Consider the following 12,944-nt stretch of genomic DNA (forward strand, 5'->3'; position numbering starts at 1 on the left):
AAAAAAAAAAAAAAAAGCAAGGACTTTGCAATTAGATACCCACTAACTTCGTTTTCTTGGTGTGCAAGCCAGAGCAATTCACTTTACCTTCCCAAACCTCATTCCTTGTATGTAGACCAGAGATGATTGTACCTACCTTCTGGTTTGTGAGGATTAAACTAAATGGGATCACCTATGTGCAGGGCTCAGTGCAGTGGCTGCCCCAGCTTCAGTCCCGAAAATCCTCCCTAAAGGCAGCTATTGTTGTTGTTGTTGTTAGAGTGATCAGATATCGCATAGCGCTGTTCAGTTTTTCATACTGTGTGATGACAGGCGTGCTGCTTGAAGAAATGTTTGAACTCGCCTTTTCTAAAGTTCAGTCTCTCCAGGTGATCGTGCACACCTGTGATACGGCTGATCTCAGGGTATAAATTTCTCCGGCACACAAAATTTCCTTTTCACCACGCACAATTCATCCCTGATATTAGTCACTGAACTTGGAACCGTCTGGTTTTGATTGGCTAGTCAGGGTTCACTGAGGCAAATTCTTTCCTGAGATTGCTCCATATGTTCAGGAAAGGGAGTGTTTGTGAGCTGCACAGGCAGTAATGTAGACACGAAGCCAGAGACAGCAGCATGTTGCCATTTTCAGCTACTCCCAGTGGGCAGCTGGGCAGGATGATTAATATTTTAGCATCTTTGTTCTTTCTGTTTAGTTATAACACTAGAGCTGTTTAAATCACTCTGAAAATAACATGCCTGACATTTCTTCAGTTAAAAAAGAAAGGAACTTCAAGTAATAATCCTCTGCCTATTACTGAGGAAGTGTTTTTGGTGAGAAAGATGGGAAAATTAGATGACTTAGGGGAGAAGGATAATTCTGAATAGCTTCATGGTGGAGAATACATTAAAACCTAAAAAGCTCAAAGGTGTGACCTGAAGTGTCATGGGTAAGAGGATGAGGCCAGGCGCAGTGGCTCACGCCTGTAATCCCAGCACTTTGGGAGGCCAAGACGGGCGGATCACTTTAGGTCAGGAGTTCGAGACCAGCCTAGCCAACGTGGTGAAACCCTGTCTCTACTAAAAATACAAAAATTAGCCGGGCGTGATGGCACTCCTGTAGTCCCAGCTACTCAGGAGGCTGAGGCAGGAGAATAGCTTGAACCCCGGGGGGCGGGAGTTGCAGTGAGCCGAGATCACGCCATTGCACTCCAGCCTGGGCAATAGAGGCAATAGAGTGAGACTCCGTCTCAAAAAAAAAAGAGGATAAGATTGGTATCAGAGGACACACTGTATGTTCAGAGCTAGTCCCTGCATCTAAGTCCCCCCGCAGTTGTTTTGAACATTTATGATCTTCTTACTTCTGACACTCTTCACTTTTGACACACTCTTTAAATACTTGAGATTTTTCAGCACATAGAGCCCTGCAGAAGTCTGCGTTGTACCTTGTAGGCACTAGAGACCTGTGGTCATGGTTGGCTCTCCTGTTTCAGTGCTTTTCTTCCCTTCTTGTACTATTTTGTAAAGTTGCTCAGCAATCATTTATTCAGCCTACTCTGTATAAGGTGTGGAGCTAATTTTGAGACTTTAAGGATTATACCTAGCAATAGATTTGTGATATAGATGTAAACATTTGCCTGGTATCGTAGCTACATTTCTAAGATAATTGCACATCATAATTGAAAGATCACAATTGCAGATCATAATTTACGTCACTCACCACACCTTTCTATTTCTAGAAGTGCCTGAGAAAATCTTTTTTTCTAAAGCAACTACACTTTATGATAATTGCCTCTTTCAGCTGCTGCTGTTTAAGAATCAGATTTAAGGAAGGTGGGGATCATATATGGTAATTGTCTCAAAGCAGAGTATTTCAATCTTATGATAAATATTTGACTTTTTTTTTTTTTTTTTTTTGGAGACACAGTCTTGATCTGTTGCTTAGGCCAGAGTGCAGTAGTGCAATCTTGGGTCACTGCAACCTCTGCCTCCCAGGTTCAAGCAATTCTCTTGCCTCAGCCTCCTGAGTAGCTGGAACTATAGGCACAGACCACCATACTGGCTAAATTTTGTATTTTTAGTAAAGAAGTGGTTTCAACATGTTGGCCAGGCTGGTCTCGAACTTCTGACCTCAGGTGATCCGCCCACCTCGGCCTCCCAAAGTGCTGGGATTATAGGCATGAGCCACTGCGCCCATTCTCCTGATGGAAATATTTGAAAGAAAAAAAAATCAGGGTTGAAATGAGATTCTCTTATCAGGTTAGTCACAAATGATCTCTGCCTTGGTTTGCTTAAAACTTACAAAGCCACAAGGTGAGTTTGCCTTCATTGGATGACTCTGGGGGCTCCTTTCTGCCTTCTCTGTCAGCCTCAAGTTTTCCTAGGTGAAGGCCTCTGTGTGACTTAGCAAGAGACGTGCTTGTGCGTCTCGTCTGGTAGAACCAGCCACCGTCGTGTTTATTCCCCTGATTCTCTAACCCAGGGGTCCCCAGTTCCCGGGCCATGGCCCGGTATCAGCACGTGGCCTGCTAGGAACCAGGTTGCAGAGCAGATAGTGAGCGGGGGACAACTGACTGCAGCTTCATCTGTATCTACAGCTGCTCCCCAGTGCTCTCATGACCACCTGAGCTCTTCCTCCTGTCAGATCAGCTGCAGCATTAGATTCTCATAGGAGTGCGAACCCTGTTGTGAATGTGCGAACCCTACGAGGGATCTAGGTTGCACACTCCTTATGAGAATCTAACACCTGATGATCTATCACTGTCTCCCATCACCCCCAGATGGGATCATCTAGATGCAGGACAAGCTCAGGGCTACTACGGAGTCTACATTATGGTGAGTTGTAGAATTATTTCATTAGCCAGGCATGGTGGCTCATGCCTGTAATCCCAGCACTTTGGGACGCCAAGGCGGGTGGATCACAATGTCAGGCGTTCAAGACCAGCCTGGCCAAGATGGTGAAACCCTGTCTCTCCTAAAAATACAAAAATTAGCTGGGTGTGGTGGCATGCACCTGTAATCCCAGCTACTCGGGAGGCTGAGGCAGAGGATCGCTTGAACCCAGGAGGCAGGGGTTGCAGTGAGTGGAGATCGCACCACTGCACTCCAGCCTGGGTGACAGACCAAGACTCTATCTCAAAAAAAAAAAAAAAAGTTATTTCATTATATGTTATAATAGTAATAGAAAGAAAGTACACAATAAATGTAATGTGCTTGAATCATCTCGAAATAATCCCCCACCCACTAGTCCATGTAAAAATTGTCTTCCATGAAACCGGTCCCTGGTGCCAAAAAGGCTGGGGATCGCTGCTCTAACTCCTCACAGGCACCAGCTTTCTCTGTGCAAATTCACACTTTCTCCTTGCAGCTAAGCCTGGATAGTTTAGCCACCCTTTGGGCTTACTGCGAATCCACACTTCCTGGAAAGTCAAGACTATCTCTTCTTTACTTTATATTGGCTTCTGTCTCTATCTCTAGCACCCAAAGGATCCATGTGTTCATGATTTTCTATGGAAGCTGAGCCAGAATCTAGAGTGGTGGAAGGTGGAGGGTGTGTGCCCTTGGAAAAAGGTAATTCTGATGCCCACACTCTCACCATTCTACCTTCCACTGAGAATCACTCCTGTCCATGTTGACCTCCTGGATTGCCTCCATCCCATCCCGCTGTGGGATTCTGTGTATCTGCTTGTGTTTTGGTTCATTGTTTGGATCTGTCAAGGAAGATAACCTTTTTTCAGGAGCTGTGTATGTGGTAAAAAATATACAGTTCTAATTGTAAGGAACTCTCACTTTAGTTGGGAAGATTATTATTTAAAAACTTATACATTGAGCTCAGTGCTGCCACAGAGGTAAGAGTACTGTGGAAAGGCTATAAACATTTTTCCCAAAAGCAGGGATTGGAAACATTTTTTTCTTTCCTAGGCTGTTGAGACTCACAGGAAAAAAAAAAAAAAAAAAAAAAAAAGGCAGTTGATGGCCAACTTAAGTTTTATGGTGGTAATTAATTTAATCTTCCCAGCTACCTTATGAGGTTAGTACTATTATCATTCCCATATAACAGCTGGGGAAAGTGAGGCTGAGGCAAGTTAAGTAACTTGGTCAAAGGCACACAGCTACCAAGTGTCAAAGCCAGGATTTGAACCCAGACCAGTCTGATGACAAGATATGTTCTTTTAACCACCATATACGTATTTACTGCCTTTCTACATGATAAAGATAAGTAGTTGTGAATTTGGCAATTTTTAAAAAGATATTTGAAATACAAAAACAAATATGACTATGCTTGTCTACTTCCTTCACCCAGAAAGGAATGGGAATGATAGTAACATCCAAGAATTACTAGTGAATATTGTGATATGACTGTAGAGTGAATATCGTGAACGTGGAGTGAATATTGGTGAATGTTGTGATATGATTGTAGACTGAGGGAGCAGTTGCAGTCCCGAAAGCTAAGGAAGCGTATCCAAACTATGAAAGTTCTTTTTAACCCTTTCATACACTCGGAAGCCCATTAATCTCCTTTATCATTCCCAAAGATGTAAACTCAACTGTGAAATAGGGAGACCTTGCCGCTGGCATCACAGGATAGTTACTTGTGCCCTTTATTAAATCATGTCTCTCTACCTCAAACACGGCCTTCTGTGCTCTCCTGTGTGATGCTGGAGCCAGGGCTCTCTGCAAGCCACATTTCTGCTTTGCCAGCTGGCCCTGTATTTGTCTCTGCCAGTAGTGAGTACTAGAAGGATGCTCCAAAGTTGGAAGATGAGGAAGTGATGTGCACTTCCCATTTGCTTCCCGTGAGCTTCCTATCTGTGCACACAAGATATGCCACTCCACCCTGGCAGCAGCAGTTCTTTCCCTGAGGCAGCAGCTGGCTGGATTCACTTCACAGTGTTTTCAACACTCACATGCTTAGCCTCTTCGGGAACCCTGGAGACACTTGCTTCACCTGAGCAGCACCTCCACGGGGGCCCTCCCCCAGGCTCTTTATTTGAATAATTCTCACCTCTTCCTTTTATCTCTTCTGCTCCCATGGTACCTTAGAGTTCTGCTTTTACCCTCTCACCTAGTTAACAACCTTATGTCTTGTTAATGGCTCTCTCTGTGTTAAATTCTTGCTGTTAAAATAACTGGAGTGATTCCTGTGACCTGATCAGACCCTGGCTGATACACTCATATAATTCAGGCCTCTGGTGCTTGGCTTCAACTTTGTTCATTGTATGACATTGTCATCTGGAAGAGCAGTCAGTCCTCCAAGCAGCCTCTGAGGTATGCTTATATTGCATTGGGAATGCTGGATTTCTTTGAGGAGCAAGAGCATGAGCGCAAACTCGAAGTTAGAACCTCTTGTATATTTTCTAGCAAGCCACGCAGTGGTCTTCTCAAAGTCACGACTACTTTTGAATTATTTTAAAAGCTTATTTCATGTGTTTTTGAAGAATGTGGTAGAAAACAACAGATTTCAACTCTCCTGTGCTTAAGGGCCAGCGTGTTTATTCCTGCATATATAGTAGTACCTGCAGAGGTAACCATAACTAGAATACATGGTAAAATTCAAGTATGTTTTTTTTGAGCTTTGGTTTTCTTGGCAAGATGGGTTTAATACTTACCTCTCAGGATTGATGTGAGGTTAACGGAGATGTCATGTGAAACGTCTGACAGAGTACTGGACCTTTAGTTATAAGTATTCTGTTAAGTAGTAACTTTCTGCCCTTCTTGGTATTTGCTGCATTATAGTGAATATGGTAGCTGACCCTCCAACATCCATCCCAAATTCTTAGCCTATGCCAGTCACAGTGAACCTATTCTCCTTGTCAAAAGGTGAATTGATAATGAGCAGGTGATCCATCTCAGCCAATTAAACATGAAGGAAAATCTGCTCTAGGGCTCTGGCAAAAGTTTTCTCCCTAGAAAGAAAGAGGCCAGAAAGAGATGGCTCACCTTTTTCTTCCTCTAGAAAGTTGTCTGGATGTGTCACTTGAAACTTCTCTAATTAGTACCTTATGATCATGAGAGGAGCCAGCCTGAGGGCAAACCCCTCTTTGAGGCTGGAAGAGCACAGAGATTATGATAGGCAGAATTACAACCCCCCTAGAGATATCCCTGTCCTAGTCCCTGTAACCTGAAGATGTGTTACTTTACGTGGCAAGAGACTTCACAGATACGACTAGGGGTATGTCCTTGAGATGGAGAGAGAGTTTTGGATTATCTGATGGGCCCAGTGTATCCACTGGAGTTCTTAAACATGGTAGAGGGAGCAAGAGAGTCAGTGTCAGAGTGGTGTGATGTGAGAGAGACTCGTGCAGTCATTGCTGGCTTAGAAAATGGAAGGGGCCACTAGCCAGGGAGTGTGGACACCCTCTAGAAGCTGAAAAGGCAAGGAAATAGATTCTCCTGGAGCCTGAAGAAAGAAAGGCAGCCTTTCTGACACATTGATTTTAACCCAAGGAGACCCGCATCAGACATCTGACCTATAAGATAATAACTTTGCATTATTTTAAGGTGTGTGGGAATCTGTTATAGCAGGGGCAGGAAACTAGTAATGAGATGGAAAGAATGATGGGTACTTGATGACTTTGCTGAAACTCAGCATCAGCCAACGCTAGAGCTACCCCTGCATTTCTTACCTTGCCAGACACATTTCTGTGTTGTTTAATCCAGTTTGAGTCTCATTTTCTGCTACTTGCAGCCAAAGCTGTCCTAACAAGATGCATACATGCTTAGCAGAGTTCCATGTCTAAGGCGGACTCTAAATGAGTGTTTGCTGAATAGTGAAAAAATGCAGGGGGAAAAAAAAAAAACAACCCCAGAATCCATATCTAAAGAAGCAGGGCTGTTTTCTGATTCATACTAAGTGTAATAACTTAGAACATTCTTTAAACAAAATAAAAGACACAAAAGATGTTTGGAAAGATGTAAATTATTTGAATACTGAGATGGCCTAGAACTCCAGCAGGTGCACTTTCAAATTGCCAGATTCATTTCCTATGGTGACCTCCAGGCATTCAAAGTCTCTTTTCTGAAATAACATTTCAGCAGACTCTGTGAACATGCCAAGAAGTGATTATTTTTACAAATCCAGATGATTTCCTAATTTAGGATAGCTCAGGCAGGGGAAGAAATGAAGGGAAACATAGACTCTTTTTTCCGTGTCTGCAGAGTAGGAACAACCCTGGTACTGGCTTGAAGCAAATGTTGCTGACAACTATGAAAGCGGTTATCGCCGGACAGCTGTTCAGTGGCCTCAGTGAACTCAGCTGGAGGCCCAGCCCAGTTTCAGATCAGAGAGGCCAAAGATCAAATGGTATTTCATTTGGTTTCCATGCCTTTTCTTCACTGCCTCTGGGTTTCAAATTAGTTTTTGTAATTTCTGTTCCAAAGACCATCCTGAGACCCACAAGACTCGCTTCATCTGCCACCCCCCCAATACACTTGCTTAGCCTCACTTCCTCTCTCTCCTCCCTTTCACCAGCAAATGGGTTTGTTTTTGTTTTTTTTTTAAAGTAATTCATTTCCATGGGAAAATAGGAATTCTGTTATCATGATGCCCAGCCCCTGCCCATCTAGTGAGGGCCTTCTCTGACGATTGCATATTTAAAAACTTAACAGCCTTGGTAGTTAGGATCCCTCCCAGGATCTGAAACCTGTGTGAAACAGTTTCACTATCGGGGTAGGGGAGGAGGGTGTGCTGGGAGAGTAAATTGTACCCCCAGATCCCAGATGAGGATGAGCTGTATCCAGCAGATGGGTTAGTTGATATGCTTTTGCATATGAGAAACGGTCAGAATCCTAATTAGACTTACTGGTTGCATATCTCCTCCTTATATTAGTAAGTTGTAAAGTTTGTGTCTTTGTTTTTCTATTTTTGATGGAGTTTTGCTCTTATTGCCCAGGCTAGAGAGCAATGGTGCAAACTCGGCTCACCGCAACCTGTACCTTCCAGGTTCAAGTGATTCTCCTGCCTCAGCGTCCCAAGTAGCTGGGATTACAGGCATGCACCACCATGCCTGGCTAATTTTATATTTTTAGTAGAGATGGGGTTTCTCCATATCAATCAGGCTGGTCTCGAACTCCCGACCTCAGGTGATCCGCCCGCCTCAGCCTCCCAAAGTGCTGGGATTACAGACTTGAGCCACCATGGCTGGCCAAGTTGTAAAGTTTTATAAATAATTTTGAGATTCTCGTGGCTAGAAGACTGTTACAGAGTTAGCCCACCTTGTGTATACTATTGTGTGTACTGTCTGCAGAGGACATTGACTATTGCTGAAGTGTCTGTGTTCCTGTCCATATTTTAGGTTTTTCTTTTCTTCTCTTCTTGATTCCATAGTCAAAATCTTATTGTTTTTATTCAGTTTTCAAAAAATTACTTAATTGCATTGTAATATTTTCATTTGTGCTTTTTGTTTTCTACACTAAGATACCAAAATATTTTCCTTGCTGTGCCTTTCCTTGTATCCTCCAAAGCCTTCACTATTTTTTGTTTTGTTTTGTTTTTTTGAGGGAGGGTCTTTCTCTGTCACCCAGGCCGGAGTGCAGTGGTGCCATCGTGGCTTCCTGCAACTTCAAGTGATCCTCCCACCTGAGCCTTCCAAGTAGCTGGGACTACAATTAAACTATTTAATCTACTGTTGTAAAAATAAAATAGCTGTGGCTGGGCATGGAGGCTCAATCCTGTAATCCCAACCCTGTGGGAGGCTGAGGCAGGGGAATCATGACATCAACAAATCGAGACCATCCTGGCCAACATGGTGAAACCCCGTCTCTACAAAAATGCAAAAATTAGCTGGGGATGGTGGCGCACACCTGTAGTCCCAGATACTTGGGAGACTGAGACAGGAGAATCACTTGAATGCGGGAGGCAGAGGCTGCAATGAGCCGAGATCACGCCACTGCACTCCAGCTTGGGCAGCAAGAGCAAAACTCCATCTCAAACAAACAAACAAACAAAAAACATGTAGCTGTATATATTCCTGAGTGTAAGATAATTTTTTTGTCTTTCCAAAGAGATGACCCATCTCCCGCTCCCTAGAAAAGTTTCTTTTCCAATACAGTAGCTCTCCCTTATCTGCAGTTTCATTTTCTGCGGTTTCAGTTACCCGTGGTCCACTGAAGTCCAAAAATATTAAGTGGAAAATAGCAGGAAAAACAATTTGTAAGTTTTAAATCACGTCCTGTTCTGAGGAGCATGATGAAATCTTGTGCTATCCTGCTCTGTTCCACCTGGGACATGAATCATCCCTTTGTCCAGCATCTTCCTGCTCTACGTGCTCCCGGCCTACGAAGCATTTGGTGGCTCTGTTGGTTATCAGACTGAGAAAGGGTTTGGTACTATCTGAGATTTCAGGCATCCACTGGGGACCTTGGGATGTATCTCTGAGGAGAAGAGGGGACTACTATATATACTTTTAGGGCTGTGGTTGAAATAATCAAATACGATATTCAATTTATTTAATGATGTATATATAATAATGTAGAAAATATATTTAGGATATAGTCATTCCACTTTAACTGTGTGACATAGTTTCTTTTTTTTGCTGAGGCAGAGTTTCGCTCTTACTGCCCAGGCTGGAATGCAGTGGTGCCATCTCAGCTCACCGCAACTTGTGCCTCCTGGGTTCAAGCAATCCTCCTGCCTCAGCCTCCCAAATAGCTGGGATTACAGGTACGCACCACCATGCACAACTAATTTTGTATTTTTAGTAGAGATGGGGTTTCACCATGTTGGTCAGGCTGGTCTCGAACTCCCAACCTCAGGTGATCTGCCCGCCTCAGCCTCCCAAAGTGCTGGGATTACAAGTGTTAGCCACCACACCCGGCCTGACATAGTTTCTTATAAACCCCTCCTTTGCACCAGTGTTTGAAGCCACATGAGAGCAGCATCCCACAGCCTTGCCTTCCCTCTTCTTCTGTTACCATCCATGGTTCCCTGTCCAGACCAGAGACTTTTACAGAGTCTTACCCATAAATCCCCTTAGGAAAGCAAGAGACTCATGGCACATTTTATTTATTAACTCAACAAATATGTATCTGTATAAGAAAGTTGAGTAGCTGCGCACAGTGGCTCATACGTGTAATCCCAGCACTTTGGGAGGCCAAGGTGGGTGGATCACCTGAGGTCAGGAGTTTGAGACCAGCCTGGCCAGCATGGTGAAACCCCACCTCTACTAAAAATATAAAAATTAGCCAGGCGTGGTGGTGCATGTCTATGGTCCCAGCTACTCGGGAAGCTAAGGCAGGAGGATCACTTGAACGCTGGAGGCCGAGGCTGCAGTGAGCTGAGATGGCACCACTGCACTCCAGCCTGGGTAACAGAGTGAGACCATGTCTCAAAAAAAAAAAAAAGAGTGGTGACAGGAGGCATAAAGTGCTCTTGAAGTTTCTATACCGTTCCTACCTTCCTGTCTAATTCAGATCTGAACATAGTGGGTGTTCTTTATCATCTGTCACACAATTAGATTATAAACCAGTGTTAATAACAATAGTATTTTCTCCATGGGGTAAACATAATGATGGTGAGATTACTGTCACAGTAGCAACTGAGCTGATTCATAATGGTCTTTCTTGATTTTCCTGGAGTTTTACAGAGGACTGGATGAACCTACCCTGTGAACCAGGGTCAGTGAGTTTCCAGTCATCGGAAATTAACCTTTCCGATCCCCACACCGTTTTCTAGCTGTATTGTGTATTAAAGATGAGAAGTGTCTAAAAGAAAGCCCATCCTCTTGGGGCACTTTGTTATCTGATTTCCCAAGTGGATTTTTAGTCTTAAAATCATCAACAACTAAAGCGGTGTAGAAGCTTATACATTGAGAACACCCATCATGGGACAACCTTTCAAGGGTTTCAGGTGCCCACCTACACCCGAGAACCCCTACTTTTTCTGCTTTGTCACACAGAGAGCCAAAGTCACTGGCAGCCTGGAAGGTATCTGCCCCATGTGTTCGTTTGGCTTCTTCTACATCAGAATTAGCCCCATCCCAAAGCTGGGCACTTCCTACCTCCTACCTGAACCTTTCAGAGTATCAGTGTGTTTTAGAGGACTGAGTCCTTCTCACAGGCTCTATCATAGTTGAGTAAGAACTACTGTTCAGAAATAGAAATACATATTTAACTTCTAGTTGAGGAAAGATTTTTTTTTTCTATTTTTGGTAACTAATTTCATTAAAAATGGAAGAGATTTGTTCTCTCATCCTGCCTTTCTCAACATCAGTTTTCTTTCTCATAAGCACTCTTGTGTTTGAAAAGCAGGGAAGATAAAGCTAATCGTTTCAGGTATTTTTAGATAAGACATGGGCTCCACCAAGAAGCTCTCAGGTACTCGGAGTGTCCAGGGTGAAAACATGATCAGAAATAAAATGTCAAAGAAGTTACTAGTTTAAGTTTTGGTTACTAAGTAACTAGAGTTTGAGTCATATCTCAGCCAGGTCATAATGGAGGAATTGCCATTGGAATGTATCTTATCGTTACACATTATTATTTGACTCCAATAGAACAATTCATGCATTTTATATCAAGAGAGATTGCAATAAATGCTTCTATGTTTTAACTCAAATCATCAAGGTAATTTAATTGAATTAAGAGAAAAACATAAATGAGATGCAGCTTGAATAAAACCAAATAAGAAAGAGGAAGCAAAATATCAAACTCAGAATTTCTAAGCAATGAAACTTGTGTTCAGCTTTCTAAGAATTCATGGTGTCTGTCTCTCTCTGTATGTGTACATATGTATATTTATGTATATGAACATATACTTACACTTAAATTGCACATTTGTTTCTTATGAAGTATTAAAAAATAATCATTTTTGGAAAAAACCAGCAACTTGGGTATTTTTCCATTCTTCTTTCAATATTTATTTTTTATTGAAAGGAAAACTTAGAGATGGGTTCATTTATAAAATTATAAAAATAATTTGGACGTTTGGATCACAGGAATTAAATTACATCTCTTGGAATAAGGACTTTTGCTGGTTGCAAAGTATATAATATTTTCACTTTTATAAGTCATTAGACACCATGAACCCTAGCAGGGGGTCATACCTACATCAGAGGTATCATTTTATATAGAAAAAGTTTTAGAACTATGGTACCCAAAGGGAATTAGTGCTTACTTTGGAACATTACATTAAACATTGAGATGATGTCTTGTGTAAGTTCTCAAACTGAGATGTCTGTCGCCGTAGATCACACACTTAGTAATGAAGTGTGAGATGGAAAGATGAGACAAAATAGCATTGACTTTTGGGACTCTGGTTTTTTTCCACAGAGAGTTACATATATGTGGAATCAAGTTCTGACCACTCCAAGTCTAGCTTGAAGCAGTTAATGGGATTATGGTGTGGATTAGATCTGGAAAAAGTGAATAATTCCCAAGATAAACACTGGAAAGGAGGGACAGTATAAACACAGGAGAGAATTTTAAAATATAATCCAGAAGCTTTGAGGGCTTCAGTTTGTATAGGCACCATTGCTTTAAGTTAGAGTGAGGATGTAATCCCAGCATTTTGGGAGGCCGAGGCGGGTGGATCACCTGAGGTCAGGAGTTTGAAACCAGCCTGGCCAACACGATGAAACCCCGTCTGTACTAAAAATACAAAAAATTAGCTGGGCATGGTGGCAGGTGCCTGTAATTCCCAGCTACTCCGGAGGCTGAGGCAGGAGAATCACTTGAACCTGGGAGTGGAGGTTGCAGTGAGCCGATTGTGCCATTGCACTCCAGTCTGGGCAACAAGATCAAAACTCTGTCTAAAGAAAAAAGCAAGGAAGTGATGATGTAAGTAAGGCTGTCTTATTCATTTTTGTGTTCCTGGTATAGAGCACAGGGCCCAGAACACAGACCATGCTTGGCAAACATTTGTTGTGTTACTGGAAGAAGAGAGAAGATAGGACCTTTTATGGAGGAAGGCCACAAAAGAGGCTTTGTTTCAAGGTGTCAGTTGGACTTCCTCCATTGCTGGTGAAGAGCAG

The 12,944-nt window shown here is 42.7% G+C and overlaps 1 protein-coding gene and 1 long non-coding RNA gene across 2 annotated transcripts in view; one reads left to right on the plus strand and one right to left on the minus strand.

Annotated features, from left to right (window-relative positions):
• STX8 (syntaxin 8) overlaps positions 1-12,944 on the plus strand; it is a 316,569-nt gene that overhangs the window by 101,287 nt on the left and 202,338 nt on the right. The gene's annotated exons all lie outside the window — the stretch shown is intronic.
• The window catches only part of LOC108306502, a 12,878-nt gene continuing 11,459 nt past the window's right edge, over positions 11,526-12,944 (minus strand). The window contains exon 2 of the long non-coding RNA XR_001826169.2: positions 11,526-12,507. This is a non-coding gene — a long non-coding RNA (uncharacterized LOC108306502). The remainder of the gene's footprint in view (positions 12,508-12,944) is intronic.

This window comes from Cebus imitator, unplaced genomic scaffold (genome assembly GCF_001604975.1).
Source record: "Cebus imitator isolate Cc_AM_T3 unplaced genomic scaffold, Cebus_imitator-1.0 Scaffold72, whole genome shotgun sequence".
In the NCBI taxonomy this organism is placed as follows: domain Eukaryota; kingdom Metazoa; phylum Chordata; class Mammalia; order Primates; family Cebidae; genus Cebus; species Cebus imitator.